At 35.7% G+C, this 14,708-nt stretch overlaps 1 protein-coding gene across 1 annotated transcript in view; it reads right to left on the bottom strand.

The window, feature by feature from the left end:
* BCAR3 (BCAR3 adaptor protein, NSP family member) overlaps nucleotides 1-7,466 on the bottom strand; it is a 76,033-nt gene extending 68,567 nt beyond the window's left edge. Inside the window, exons 1-2 of the mRNA XM_015635820.3 lie at nucleotides 7,451-7,466; nucleotides 4,589-4,661 (exon numbers count right to left, since the gene is read on the bottom strand). The gene's annotated coding sequence lies outside the window, so the exon portion shown is untranslated. The remainder of the gene's footprint in view (nucleotides 1-4,588; nucleotides 4,662-7,450) is intronic.
* Nucleotides 7,467-14,708: the final 7,242 nt, after the last annotated feature.

Below are 14,708 nucleotides of genomic sequence, written 5' to 3'. Positions count from 1 at the left end.
TTAAATTCACTGCTTCATTGTAATCCTCATACAAGCAGGGAATTTGATATAACAAACAAAAAACCCTGTATTTTGTGTAGCTCTTGCAGCTGAATTAATCTTTCAGAAGATGAATCAACAGAGTCACTTGGTACTCTAGTATCAATTAAAATATACTCAGCCTTTGTATTCAAAGAATGTTTGTCAATACCTCATTCAGTGATAATGTCATTCTTTTTACATGTGTGACACATGAAAAACACATTAAATAAAGAGGAACAGAAAAACGGGTTTGTTTTCTGTAAGAATATGAAGGGTGTGAGTGAAACTGAATTCTCTGTAAGACAGTCAAAATGACTAAGATTCTGTGGTGGGTGTTTGTCCAAGGTGGGAGCATAGCTAAAGTCAACCTGTTACAGAATATTTCTAAGGAAAAAAGCAACTGAAAGTTTTTCACAGTTTGTTCTCATCATGTCATCTGAATTTGAGTTATCTGTAAATTAAGATATTTTTCATTACTTTTTCTCCCAGTTGCTAAGATGAAATAAAAGATAGACATTAAGATGGACATATGATGGATATCAGAAGATAAAACACATAAAATACTCTCCCGCTTCACTGTTCCATGTAAGCAGTTATGCAAGATCTGCACAGACAAATACTTAAGCTTCCAAGAATTGCTGCATTTATGAAGACATGTCTGTGTGCAAGTTTGAGCATAGCCTAAATCAATTCAAGGATGCCCAATTCTAAATCTGTAACTTGTGGTCTGAACATCTTTTTGTCAGAACACTGATGCCAGAAGCAGGAAATGCTCATGTTCAGACACCTAGTGCATGTAATCATATATTTTTGTTATTTTGTTATTTTATTTTTAGTTTGAGATCTTTCTCTCATTCAGAAGAAGTAGCTGCTCATTAGCTCTGGATAAACCAACTGTAATTATGACTTTTCAGCTACAAATCACATGTTCTAATACATCTGCCTACCCTGAACACACAAGAAGCTGCCCCAAAGATTTTTGTCCCAGAAGCTGTCCCAGATTTTTGGGATAGAACCGCTAAGGCTACCTGACTTGCTTCTATTTATTCAGTCAGCAAAGAGTTGGTGTTGCTTTCTGTGAGATGGGGAAAGCAATTTAGCATTTTCATAATTCTTGGAACAGTAGAAAAGCTTTTATGTCTTTTTTTGTTTGTTTGTTTTAAATAAAAATTGCAAACCTAAAAATACTATTCTGCAGAAAGGTAAGCCACGGTAGCAGTATTATTTGTGTCAATGGATAACACATTCCTAGAAATTTTTTAACAGTATTTCAGTTAGAACAGTAACTGTTAGTAATATACAAAATGTTTTGGACTAGACATTGTGTTGGAAGCCTCTGTGAATTTTACCTCTGTGCTCAACCTTGGAAAAAAGACAAAATGGTTGCACTTCAGAGACACATACACAGATACACTGTGGAAGTTTTAATTCTGGAACTTGTCACCTCATAGTATGTTAAAGAACAAACCTGCTTTTGCAAGATTTTTCAAATTTTCAAGTCATATCATGAAATCCCTCTATTGTCCATTGGAATACTGTGTTATATTATTTGCTTTATTGCAGATTTTTCTTTATTGTGAAAATATTGCAGGCTATGGATGATAAGTATACATCTAAAGAACTGTGGCATTCCAGTAACTAAGAGTAACATTGACCAGAAAATCTCCACATTTAATTGACACACCACTAAAGAATTTCCTTGAGGAATGTTAAAGCCACAGAGAACATTCTTATGTGAGGTGAGGACAAGCTCAGCCACTGACATCCTTCATTTATGGCTTGTTTTAAACAGGTACTTTCAGATTTCAAGATGGTCAGCACGAAGGGCATATGATTCTCAGAGAGATAAAAGGAAAAAACACAGCTAGTTGGCTAAAACAAATAAAACCATGGACAAATACCTCTTTTCTGGTTCATACATTTTAGAGACTTCATATTTGTTGTCATAAAGGGGCTTGTTTTCAAGTTTTCAAGTTTGTTTTCAAACTGTTTAACAACTTCACTAAGAATATATTTTTAAGACTACAAATGTTATATTTAATTGTAATACTTAGGATTCCATATTAGTACATGACAATTAAAAAAATCTACAATAAACGCTAGAAAGTCATCACACTTATCATCCCAGAACAAAGAGAAATTCTGTACTAAGCATGAAAGGAATCCCAGAATTTCCACAGAGCAACATTCTCTTTAACAATACAGTGATAAACAGTGGCTATCTAATCTTACTTGGCCAGCTGCATTTGCTCTGTTATTAATTTATACCAAAACCCCCAAACCAACAAAGAAATGCAAACCAAAGTACCAATACCCCCTGTCACCCAAACCCCCATACTAAACAAAGTTCAAGCAGAGAATGTTGGTACCCTTGTATGACAAGATACTAAGAAATACAAGATGCAGTGCTTTCAAATATACTGCAATTACACCTTTGAATGGGATTATTTATGGCACACTTTTACGTGCTATTAAGTCTTTGCTAACACCTTGGTAAACTTATCCTTTTTGTTTTAATGAAAAATTTGTTCCTATAGCTGGAGGAGAAAAAAATGTCCTTTCTCTCACAAGGTAACTAATTGCCTTTCTGATCTTTCTGCTAATGATCTTTCTAATTCTGATGAATAAACTGAAATAACTCTTATTTAACCAATATTACACTGTTCATTGGATGCAGAGCACAGCGTAGTCGTCAAGACTCAAGATATATTCATAGCCTGATCAAAGTTAAGAGTAAAATGAAATTGCAAAACAAATTGTAAAACCCACCAAATATATAATTATGAGATGTGGTTCTAGGCAGGGGGAGTTTCCTATTATTCTACTTCTACACTATTTATTTTTATCTTTGAAAACAGGATGAACTTTTCCTTAAAGCAGGTAATGCCAACATTTTTTAAGATGCAAAATATGATTATGAACACACTGGCAAAGTGTATGGCAGATTTTGGGCAGATATTTTTTCCCTACTAGGGAAAGAAATGGGAGAAAAATAAAAATGACAGCATGTATTTCAGAGAGATACAAAAACTCTGTTCTATTTGTCTGTTCTAAACCCTGTCAATTTCCGTACATCTAAGGACCTGCAAAAAGAGATCATCATAGGTTTAGTCTGGTCACCAGATTTTTGGGATAGAACCACTAAGGCTACATGACTTGCTTCTATTTATTCAGTTAGACTTCTCTTATTACTTAATGAGCTCAAGAGTGAAGTTACTCTGGACTCCTTACATGGAAGGTCTTGCAGAACTATCCACATAATTCATACCATTTCAGGGGTATTCACACAAAAATAAACAATTTAAATACCACCTAGGTTTGTATCATTCTATTTCTGAACATCACCTGTTCAGAGGTTTTTATGAAATCAAGTTAGTGCTAAAAAGTTACAAAATTAGTAATAATGGGAGACTCCTAGCATGGCTCTCTGATCTACTGAGCTGAACTTTTACTTTCAGAGTGCTTTCCTGTATTCTCTCTCACAGTTGCAGTCATGCATATTTGGGCACATGTGATGCAAATGTACAAAGTAAGGTGTTTTATATGTAGCTTTAAAATCCAATTGTTCACACTACAGTGCTTTACTAGGTGGATAAGTCATTGCTTCTTTCCTCCATTACAGCATCCCAGAACCATTAAAAGGTGCTGCTGCTGATGTTGGCTTGTTGTGCTGAAAACATAAGGTAAGTAATGTGCAATATCGGATTATTACTTCAGTTATGTCAAATTAGCATCACTGTCATTTTTGAAACGTGTTTATGACAAAGGCACCATGTCTGAATAACTCCAAATCACTGTGGGATTATAGTAAATATTCCAGGCACAGTAATTCATGCTCCTTTTTCTGTCTCCCTTTGGGACTCAGGCAGTAATACGACAAGGATCAAGCTACATATCATGGTATAATCCTATCCCCAACAAAATTGCTCATGTGAGTCAGCAGAGCCAGCAATTTCATCTCATCTGGAAAGTCATTTCCCTTATTGTGCTTTTTCTACTTCAGCAAAATTGACTTGGATTGTACTTCCAAATTAAAACTAGCCTCCTGCTGGGACAAATAATTTATTAGTATAAATTATGGGAGACTTGCCCAAATAAGTTTTCTTCAGGTTTTTAATCACTTAAACTTGGCATGCTTTCCTGACTTGAATGAAAGGCCCATGAGTTTTATTTTCAGATTGATTCTGATGTACTGCCACTTCAGATGTACCTTTATCTTTTTCTGTCATCAACGAAATCAACAAACCCTCTAAATTTCAGCCTCAATAAACCTGACCTTTCCATGCAACATCACGTATACCTCAGGTCCTGTGTTGTGGCACTGAGTAATCACACTGACCAAAGGTCTGTCCCCTTTGCTGATCACAACTATTTGTACTTAACTAAGCAATTAATTCAGGAATGTTGTATTGTAATGCACTCAATGTTGGAGTGGCAGAAAGTTTCTGTCTTTTGAGTGCTAGTTTCTGAATGCCGTAGAATGAACAACTAAAAAAACTGTAAGTCGTCATGAAGCTTGTGACATCACAGCTAAGAGATCTTACCACCATAATACAAAAAAACCTACCTCTTCTTTTGCAGAGCAGATCAAAATTCTGCTTCTCCTCTCTCTTCTCTAAACAATTTGCCAAGTGTAAGACCTGTTGTAAGTAATACAGTTAATTTTTGAAAATACACAGATATACAATTTAAGACAGTAAATCTGTGTATCAAAAGATAACTGTTTTGTAAAAGGAATACCCCAGAGTGGGAAATCCAGACGGTATCAGGCAATGACCCCAAAGCTTGCTTCATCTCCACAGAAGTGTTAAAATTTTAGTGAGAAAACTAATCTCTGAGATATATTTCTATGGAAATGGTAATTTGCCATAATTTCTATGACACTTGTTCTAGCTTACTGCCTTAAATAAATTTTGCAGTTAAGAATTGGACATGGTTCTCCTAACCTAATAAAGGTATTGCACTTACAAAAGTCTCTTATAAAGCCAAGTCCATCTTTTCCGCTAGCAAAAAGGGAAAGGCACCTGCAAGATGGGGCAAAAGACAGAAGCATCAGAAATACCTGAAAAGCAATCCACCAGCAGAATCAAAGTGTCAGACACTGATCAAACAAATACTGACTGGTACTGCACACTGGTTGCCAGAGAAAGCACTTATTGGGCCAAGGACTGTGGCTAAAAGGAGTTGGAAGCTAGGACCAAAAATTCCTTCTCCTCTTTATTCACAGGAACAGAGGTTGGTACACTGCACCTCAACTGGATGACATCACAAGTAAATGATCTCCATTCTTTTTTAAGATAGGAACAATATGTAAAACCTTGATATTTTTGTTAACTCTGCATGAAAAGCAATAAGAAGTGACAATTACTCATTGTGTAATAACTAGTACAATCAGAGTCCAACTCTAGACTTACATAAACAAACATCTTACAAGGGAAGAACTACCTAAGTAAGAAAGTTTCATAGATGGGAATGTGACCTATGTAGAAACCTCATGCACAGGGCATCAAGGGTGAAGAGGGAAAAAGAAAGCATAAGAACATAATGTAAAAAAAGCCTTATGTTCTTACAGTGATAATGGTTTAACAAAATGAAACAAAGAAATAAAATTATCATATTACCTCTGATAAATCCTTGTTATAACATGTCAAAAATACACAAGAAAATCACAAAAAAAGATGTGAGAGAGACTTGACCTGGTAGAGAAAATAACCCAGAAGAGTTATTATCACTTGTTATTTCAAGTGAACTTGAGTGTCTTCTTTCCTTCACTGTACATCTACAAAAACACTTGTACTGCTACAAAGCAGACAATGACAATGATCTGCTTATACAGCAAAAGTGAAAATCTGAGATATTAAGTGTCCAGTCAAATCCTGCTACAGATTATGGACTCCTCTGCCATCCAGAACAGAGTCTGCATGCAAACACAAACAAGTTAATGTATCCCAAACTGCAAAATAAAGCAAGTGATACACAGATTTCCTTACTTTGTGTTCTGGGAACAACTACAGTAAAAAGAATTGGTAATTCTCTAGGGAGTGCAGCACTCTAAGTCACTGTAGCTTTTTGATTCAGTGCAAAAATCAGCAGCCTTGAACAGGAGAAATTATAAAGCTGCATGGAAAATTTCAGTTCTGGTTTGTAATGCCCAAGAGGTTTAAAATCTGGGTTTTTTTGCTCTAGAACAATCTGAAAGTCTTTGAAGCATACTAAGTTGATGTATTCTCAATCAATCCCCTTCTCTCTTAATGAAATGACAGGCTTGATTAAGATCTCTATCTCTTTATCTCATGGGAGTCAATGCAGAAGCTGTATCACTGAGAAGTGACCGAAACACACATTTTACAAGAATCATATTTCAGGATTTGTTGAAAAGAGATGAGTACAGGAAAACAGTAACAAAAACAAAGCAAAACTGTGTACCACCAAATATACCACTGTCTTGCAACACTTCATTCACAAACAGATCAAAACAAGCACTTAAATTCCAGGACTGACTGTATTACATTGAATTTAAAATACAAATGAAAGACTGGCCCATCAAAACTTCTAAACCACTGTATTTTAAACTCATAAACAGTATTTGCAATATAAGTGTTAACAAATAAATATATTTTAAAAAATCCTAAGACTGTGTACATATGAGATTTAACTTTTACTTTTCTTTCCTCTTTCTTGGAACTTCTAGGCAATTAATTTCAAGCTTTTCTCCATACTGTGACTATTAGAGCATAATTTAAAACTCTGAAAAACAAAAACACAGTTCTATGGAAAATTTGAAATTGAAAACGAATTGTAATGTCTAAGAAATAAATTTAATTTTTGCCATAAAGCAAATGACAAACTAGTTTGCTTGTAGGATACCATAAGCTGCAAGCTTTTCATACTTATATTGCTACCAATTAGCAATATTATTTATTAATATTATTAGTTTGTGTGGTACAAGCTAGGTAGACATAGGTGAACTTTATAGATTGTTTATAGTTACATTGTGAACTATCACATTTTCATCAAATGAGTTAAATTAAAGCACAAGTCTGATAATCTTTAAGGATATGGTGACAACTCCTCCTAGTGGAAGCATGTCTGACACCACAAAATTCAGAAACACACAGATTTCCTAGGTATCATGCTACGTTTTTACTGGTACTAGCCAGCTCTGCACTTTTTCTACCCTTTACTGAATTAAACTAGTCTCATCCAGCTTCTCATTACTATAGAAAAACATCTATGAGCTTTAAAGGAAGGTGAAAATAGTTTCACTTTAAAGCTTGCTATAATACTATACATTAGTATAACATGGTTTCTACACATTGTTGAGAATTAGGTTTCAAATTAATCGAAAGCAATCATTTACTGTAGGACTATGTGTCACCACCATCTCTTAAAACTGTGGGTGAGACTGATGTGATGCAAAGTAACTTACATTTATCGTGAACAATGAAGCTCTGCTGATTTACTGGTGCTGGGAATGCAGCTCGCCGTGGCTCCTTTTTGCTTCCTCTTTCACTCATACTTTGTTTCAACTGTGCCAGGAATGATTTCCATGTGAATGAATCCCCCACGCTAATCTGAATAGACTACTCTGTTCACCCAATTCCATCTCCAAGGCTCCGACTGTCACAGACATTACACATGCTGTTCAAGCCTCAGCCTAGAGGAGTGGTTTTACCAGAATAGCTCAGGGCAGACAGAGCTACTTAGGAACATGCAGCATCACGTAACATGCTGAACAGGCTATCAATACTCTTAATTCATTTATTTTAGTCCCTGATTTGCTTCACGTTTCCTTGTTCATATTGTTTTAAGTCTGAAATGTTCTGGGTGAAATTTTGAGAAATTGTGAAGGATGTAAGGATACTGGATTCTTTGAAAAGAAACTATTAGCATAAATGTTGGAAGTCTAGACACTGAAGGGGTACTTCTAACATGTATTTTTATATAATTTGAACATTTAGCAAATCTGTTGCACACTACAGAGAAACAAATACAAAACATTACTCAACTTGCATATGCTCTTTTGGCCAATGTTTATGTAAAGCTAAGTAGTCGACAAAGTACCAATCAGGAGTTAAATACATACTGACTCAGCAACTCAGCAACCACACAGCAGATTTTCATGCCAGACATCTCACAAAAAATACTACAGACATTAAGCTACTTCATGTCAGACTTCAAATCAGGTATTTTCAGTTGATGGGATGTCAGTACTTATCACCAGTAGCTTACAAGAAACAACTGAGACAGTGGTTCATATTCTTTATGTACTGCTTATAGAAGGCATAGACTGACCACCCTTCATTTATTCTCCTTACATACAGGAGTCTAACTTTCTCCATTTCATAACATCAGCATATTTTTAATTATTGAGCCAAAGCTCTAAAACAGAAGCAGAGTTTTTCACACAATCTTATTCAAAGGGGAACATAATGTCACTCATGTCCTGTGTAGAAAATGAGTTTAAAAGATGGTCTATGCAGATAAAACAACAAATAAAATATTATTTAAAACAAAGACAGACACAACCAAGATCTCTGAAAGTTCTTACATGATGAATTACTAAAAGCTGTGGTGGCATGCTGGGGTAGTAAATATACCTGTATACTTGTGTTCTTACATGTATGAGCAAAAGTTTGTCTTAGGAAGAAACTTTTGGTCAATTCATGCAAATGTTCTTGCATTGCATGTGGAACGCAGATGTGGCACGAAGCTGCTCCACTAGTACAAATTAGTTCAAAGAATTCTAAAAGTATCACTTTGCTCTTGCAAATCTTAACAATACTTGACTCAGTGGATGGGCAATTCCCTAATTCTGTCTCTACAACCAAATTAGTCATTGTACATTCTCCTGCCACTGGTCTAAAGTTAAAATGAATGTACCTTGTATGCTTTTTGATTCCCAGAAATGGCAAATGTTTGTGCTTAATGCAAGCGATATGACAGCAATCAGGTGACCAAGTATTAATGAACCTAGCACATCACCAGAAAAGACTAGTACAAATCTCCAAATACAAGCAACTTCGCAGATCTTTTGAAGGCTACAGCTAATTGTAACACTATTTATGTGATCAGACTCAAATGAATAAATAGAACTAAGATAACCCAACACTTAAACAGAAAGTGCTGGTCACTAGTGTAGTAAATCTTTCCTCTTTCTGTATGTCTGTGTGGTCTTCTGTAGCCAGATGGGAGTTCATCCTACCTGCACCAGCAGCGTGTTAGTTCAGTGCTGAAATTGAGCCAGTATTCACTGTTGAAACGACTCCACAGCTGCTTCTCAGCTTGAACAGCCAGAGCCTATAATGCATCCAACAGTAACAGACTCTAAATACATATGCCATATAATCAGAAATCTGATTAAAGCTAGCATGCTAGGCTCTCTGTGGGGAGAGAGGATGAAGAAAAAAGGAGTTTACATCTGTGATTGTATGCTGAAATTTTACTGTGGACTGATCCAACTTCAACATTCTAATCCTGCTCTTTTCAATTCCTCAGCGAAATTGATCCAGAAGTTCCTCACTGCCATTGCATCAAGTCTGCCATTTGTGTGGTCAGATGCTAAACTGGATACATGAAATGGTCCTGTTTTGCTGAAAACACAAAATTGTGCCCATGCACAGTGTATGTTTTTTAAAAAATGTGCAGATCCAGGACCATGGCCTGTCTCAAGTTCTGTAACTACTAGTTACTGCAATGGGTTTCTGAATGTTTTATCACTTAATACAATTCCTCTTTAGCTCTTCTGCCCTTCAGAATAGGAAGGAAATAGTAGGAATGCCATATTTTTTTAATAAGGCTGCTCACAGAACTTCTGAAAAAGCTCCACATTTATTTTTTTTTTTTAACATTCTTTTCATTTGACTTCTGGTCTTTGAAACTTTATGGTTAACTTGGGTCTTTCAAGAAATTATACAAACGTGTGTTCTACAAATAACACAGGTTTTTTTGTAAAAGGCTGAGATATTTGCATGACTAATTAAGTCTGAGATTTGAGTGCTGTCTAATCTACCAAAATTGTGATAAGAATCAAGCTGGCAGCAGAAATAACAACAAAATACATCACAGGTGCGTTTGCTAAATCATGACCAACAGAAAAATGTGACCTCAAGTTGTGCTTCATTCTGCACCCACATGGCAGTTTTTGCTACGTAACAAAAGGAAGGACTACGGTGGCACTTCTCACATATCCCAGTGCTAAATCAATCTTAGCTTAAGACACTAAATGTGTTTTGAGCAAGGCAAGCTGAATTTGCATTGTAATGGATTAGAACAAAAAGTTAATTTATCTGATCTTGGTTTCTTCTTTTCTGCAAGAGTTTAGTAGTCCTGAGTCTTTTCACTCTGCAATCTGCCTTTGCTGTTGTGTATGTGTTCTTAGTGCTTGGCTGCTCTAAACTCTTGGTCTGTGTAGTTAACAGGATTTGTCTTCTCCTTCCTACTCTTTACTGCAAGCCACAAAGTCATGCCTGGTACATTTTCCTATCTATTTACGCACTCATTTTTGTTGACTTTTATTTTACAACAGAGGAGAAGAACAGTTTAGGGGTTAGGAGCAGAACATAACATGCTAGTTGCTACCTCCAGATTGAAAAAACAGCATGATAAGCAATAACAAAAATTTAACTTTAGTTGTCAATTCGACACCCTCAGAAAGTAAAATCAGTTGCTGAATTTGTTTCTTTTTAATCAACCCATAATGAAAAATGAAAAGAAAAATAGTGCATTTCCTGAAGATGATCAATAATCATAGAATCATTTGGTTGGAAAATACCTTTAAGATAGTCAAGATCAAATAAACAGGTTCATTAAAATAAACAGTTGTATTCAATGAGTATGATTCTGAAAGGCACTGGGCACAAAGCTGGAACAAATGAGGTTTAATATAAATTCTGTTTAAATTTCAGATTGATGTTTTCTCTGTTTTCTAAATGGAATGTCCTTGTATACGTGGCAGTTAGGGCTAGAACTCACAATACTACATAACTTGCACTGAGACAACTAGCAATGAAAAAAGTATCACTAAAAGTTGGGCTAAAAATTGTAACATATAGGAAGCTGCTTTATGGAGAGCTCAGTCATAAAGGGCAAGATGGATCATAACCTCACCAACTTTCTTAGCAGGTTAATCTGTCTGTAAGAGTCAGACAAGATCCTTTACTTACAAGTGATTCTATATGCAAAAAGCAGTAACTTGGTTTGTAGCATACCTTTGGACCCAAACAGCTAACAAGTTTAAATGTTAAAATACTTGGGTTCCAGTTGGAGAAAACACTAGTAGCAAGTCAGGAATATATTTGAATCATCTGAGCTTACATGCAAAAATGCTACCAGTCATATTTTTGTAAATGCAGGGCAAGTCTCATAAACAAAGAACTACTTCCTTTCCCTTTGAAGATATGGTATAGGCAGTGCCAGGAGTACTAGAGACAGATAAAAAGCACCACAGGTAGATAAAACAAAATGCTAAGCCAGTTTAAACTTGCAATGCCAATTCAAATTTGTTCAGAATATTTGATTAATTTTGTGGTAGCAAGCTTAATTCCTTACCAAATCTGTCTACATACCAGTTTTATTGGTATTTCTGCAGATAGTGCAAAGGATTTCTTTCCAGTCCCTTCCTGTTTCCCTCCTGCTCTGTGAGGCAGTGTTATTGCATTCAAGCCATGAACCATCCTTAAATGGAGGCTGGATTCTACTGATTTCTCAGTCATCACCACTGAGCTTTCCTTACCTGCTGACTTCTGTTCTGCAGCATTTCTCATGACAAACTGGTACTGACACTGTGCTGTGCACTTACCCTCTTCCTCAGAAGCTGTCCAGCCTTGCCTCACCACATTCTGTAGCAATCTGCTCCAATAACAGCACGAGTGCAGAGGCAGGATGAGCCATACTGTTGCAGTGTAGGACACCTTCCAGTAGAACTTTGGCTCTCACGTGTAACTTTGAGGATCTCAGCTGAGGTTCAGAGCAAAGCTGATTGCTTCAGCCAAGCCCTTAATTTGCAGCAATATCTGAACACCTATTCAGTGACACACGCGTATCTTAGTTTGGGTTAAAGTCCTAATACACTGCAGGTGAAGCACTGGGCTTCTACCTGTAGTATTTTGACTTCGGTTGTGTTGGCTGTAATCCTGTAATTACCAGATAAACTCATGACAAGTTTTAGAGTGTATCATGTGCAAACTGAAAGGAGAGCTTCAGTGCTTTTAAGCATTGGAGTTTAACTTATTAAACATTTCCTCTGACATCTGTCTGAAGCTCTATGTATTGGCATTAGATGAACAAAAGACAGGTCAGTTACAACTCTCTGCAGTGGTAACAGGAGCTCTGCCTTGAAGTATTTCCCTTCATTTAATACCCCACCTATGCCAAAGACATTCTAAGTATTTACAGTACAAAAGTATATCTGCATGCAATAATAACACTGACTTGCACATCAGCAGTAGTATTCCCCATAATGGAACTAAGCCAGAACCAGCTCATCTCCTGTCTTGGAGGGCTTGCTCTATAGAAGGCTCTCCAAGTGAGGCTGTAGGAAGAGGATCTGATCTCTCTTGGAACAGGAAGGTGAGTGAGTTTCAAGAGTGACAGCATTTTACTGTAAATCCTGCAGTTTATTAGCATAAGTACCTGTGTTAATTTTAAAAGCCTGATAAACACTGATAAATCTAGAAATTTGATGAAGTGTACCAATCTGTAAAACAGTAGTCATTGTGCGAAAGTGTATAGTTCAGAGAGCTATATTAAAGTCTCACAAGTACTTTAAGCTACAACATAAAGGAATATTTCCATATGATACTTAACATTATATGGAAATTTCCGCTCTCAGTTCTAATGACAGGGCTGGGCATAGGTGTACAGAACTTGCACCTGGAAAACAGTGGAACACCTGTCAAGAACACTAATTGATGGTCCCCAAACATCATAAGTAAAGTAATATGATTAGTTTCCTAGACCATTTTTGCTAATTCTGATATTTTAAAATTTTATTCCAGTTTTTTTGAAGTCATTCTCTCTCTTGGTATAACTAAGCAGCTCTATTTTATCCTGCTCCTCAAGCTATCTTGTCTTTTATCTTTTCACTTTTCCTCTTACAGTTTCATGTACTCCACTTCCAGAGAATTGTTCTAATAATATTTTGAAAAAGTAGGAAATAAATGTGGTATTAATAAGAAAGACACAGACAGATAAATGTGAGACGCATTAAAGAGGAAGAAAAGAAGTAGCTAAAACCAGCCAGATGAAAAGACATCAAGAAAACTTTAAGCTGAAGTAGGTAGGGAGAGTAAAGAGAATAGAGAGCAGGAGTCTAACATAGACCAAAATAAATAGCTGAAAGTCTGCAGTAAAACATGATTAGAGAAAAAGCTGACACGTGAGAATGACTAACATTTTCCTTGTTTGTTTTTTTTTCCTACTGTTACATGAGCAATAATGCAGTTTCACTAGTGGAAGAGTCTGTAAACATGTTAATAGCTCTAGAAGTAGATCAAGAGTTGCTTAGATAATAGGTTTCTATTTTCTAAATACATAATTTTTCTCCCCATTAATAAAAAGAATTCCATAGTTGAATTACATCAGTTGGTATGTTGTCTTCTGACTGAATTCCTGTAAAGTGATGCTGTCCTCAAGGCATTTTTTTTAATAGCTTTATTTTGGCAAGTCTTAAGGGAAAGTTAACAGCAGAGGTATGCAATTTGAAAAAAAAATTGTTAATATTCTGAGAAGTTGTGTGTAGGGTAAGAAAAAAACACTAATATTGGGGAATTGTAATTAAAAATCAAAAATTACCTTATAGTAAGCAATAATTTCCTTTACTTGGATATCAAGACAAATATATTTAATAATAGTATTTTTCTTTGTAAATGGTATCTGTCTGCATACAAAGTGAGCATTTTTTTTTTGTAAAAAATAAACTAAACAACAAATTCCCCTGCCTGAGTAAACCCAACCGAAACAATCCACAGTGCTTTTCAGTCTACTACACCAAACTGAAAAAAGAAAGTGTATGGAGGAAGTGAAATAAAATTACTCAAAATAGAGGTATTTTTTCTCATTCTAAGATATGTTTATGATGGAGAGCTTCAAAAGCACAAGGATATAATATCTTAGCTACTCTTCAAAACCATCACTAGGCTCTATAGCTGAGAAAATAGTTATGCAACAGGGAACTGCTACAGCAAGCTTAATGATGGGAGGATTAGAGTTGAAAGTGAGAGCACTAGACATTCTTTTCTAGCAAAATAGTTCAAATCCCAAATGAGACAGTAGGATAAATGAGCCAGAGGGCCTCCATTCATTCTCCAGCAAAAAACACACTACAAAAGATCCATACATTACGCCAGGAAAATACTCAGCAAGAATGAGAAGCCTTGGAAACAGAAATTCTTGACTAAGAGTCTGGCTGAAGGTCACTGCTCTAACACTGCACAGTTCATGTATTTGCATTTGATATATTGATATGTAAAGGAATTTCTGAGTTGTTTATGCTCTTTTAATTCTTGCAAATGATACAATGATAGAGACAAATACTAATCTTTTCAACTTTATAGGCTGATGGAAGGGGACTAAAAGAAGTGTTTCACATTATTGAAGGAGCTACTAAAACTATATAGATAGTTTTGTAATTTCTATATAAAGGAAAACATTTAAAGTTTTCAGTTTCCATATTAGAACCTCACTAT

This window comes from Parus major, chromosome 8, assembly GCF_001522545.3.
Source record: "Parus major isolate Abel chromosome 8, Parus_major1.1, whole genome shotgun sequence".
NCBI classification, from domain to species: Eukaryota; Metazoa; Chordata; class Aves; order Passeriformes; family Paridae; genus Parus; species Parus major.
The sequence above is the reverse complement of the archived record's forward strand: the minus strand, read 5'-3'. Positions and strand labels throughout refer to the sequence as shown.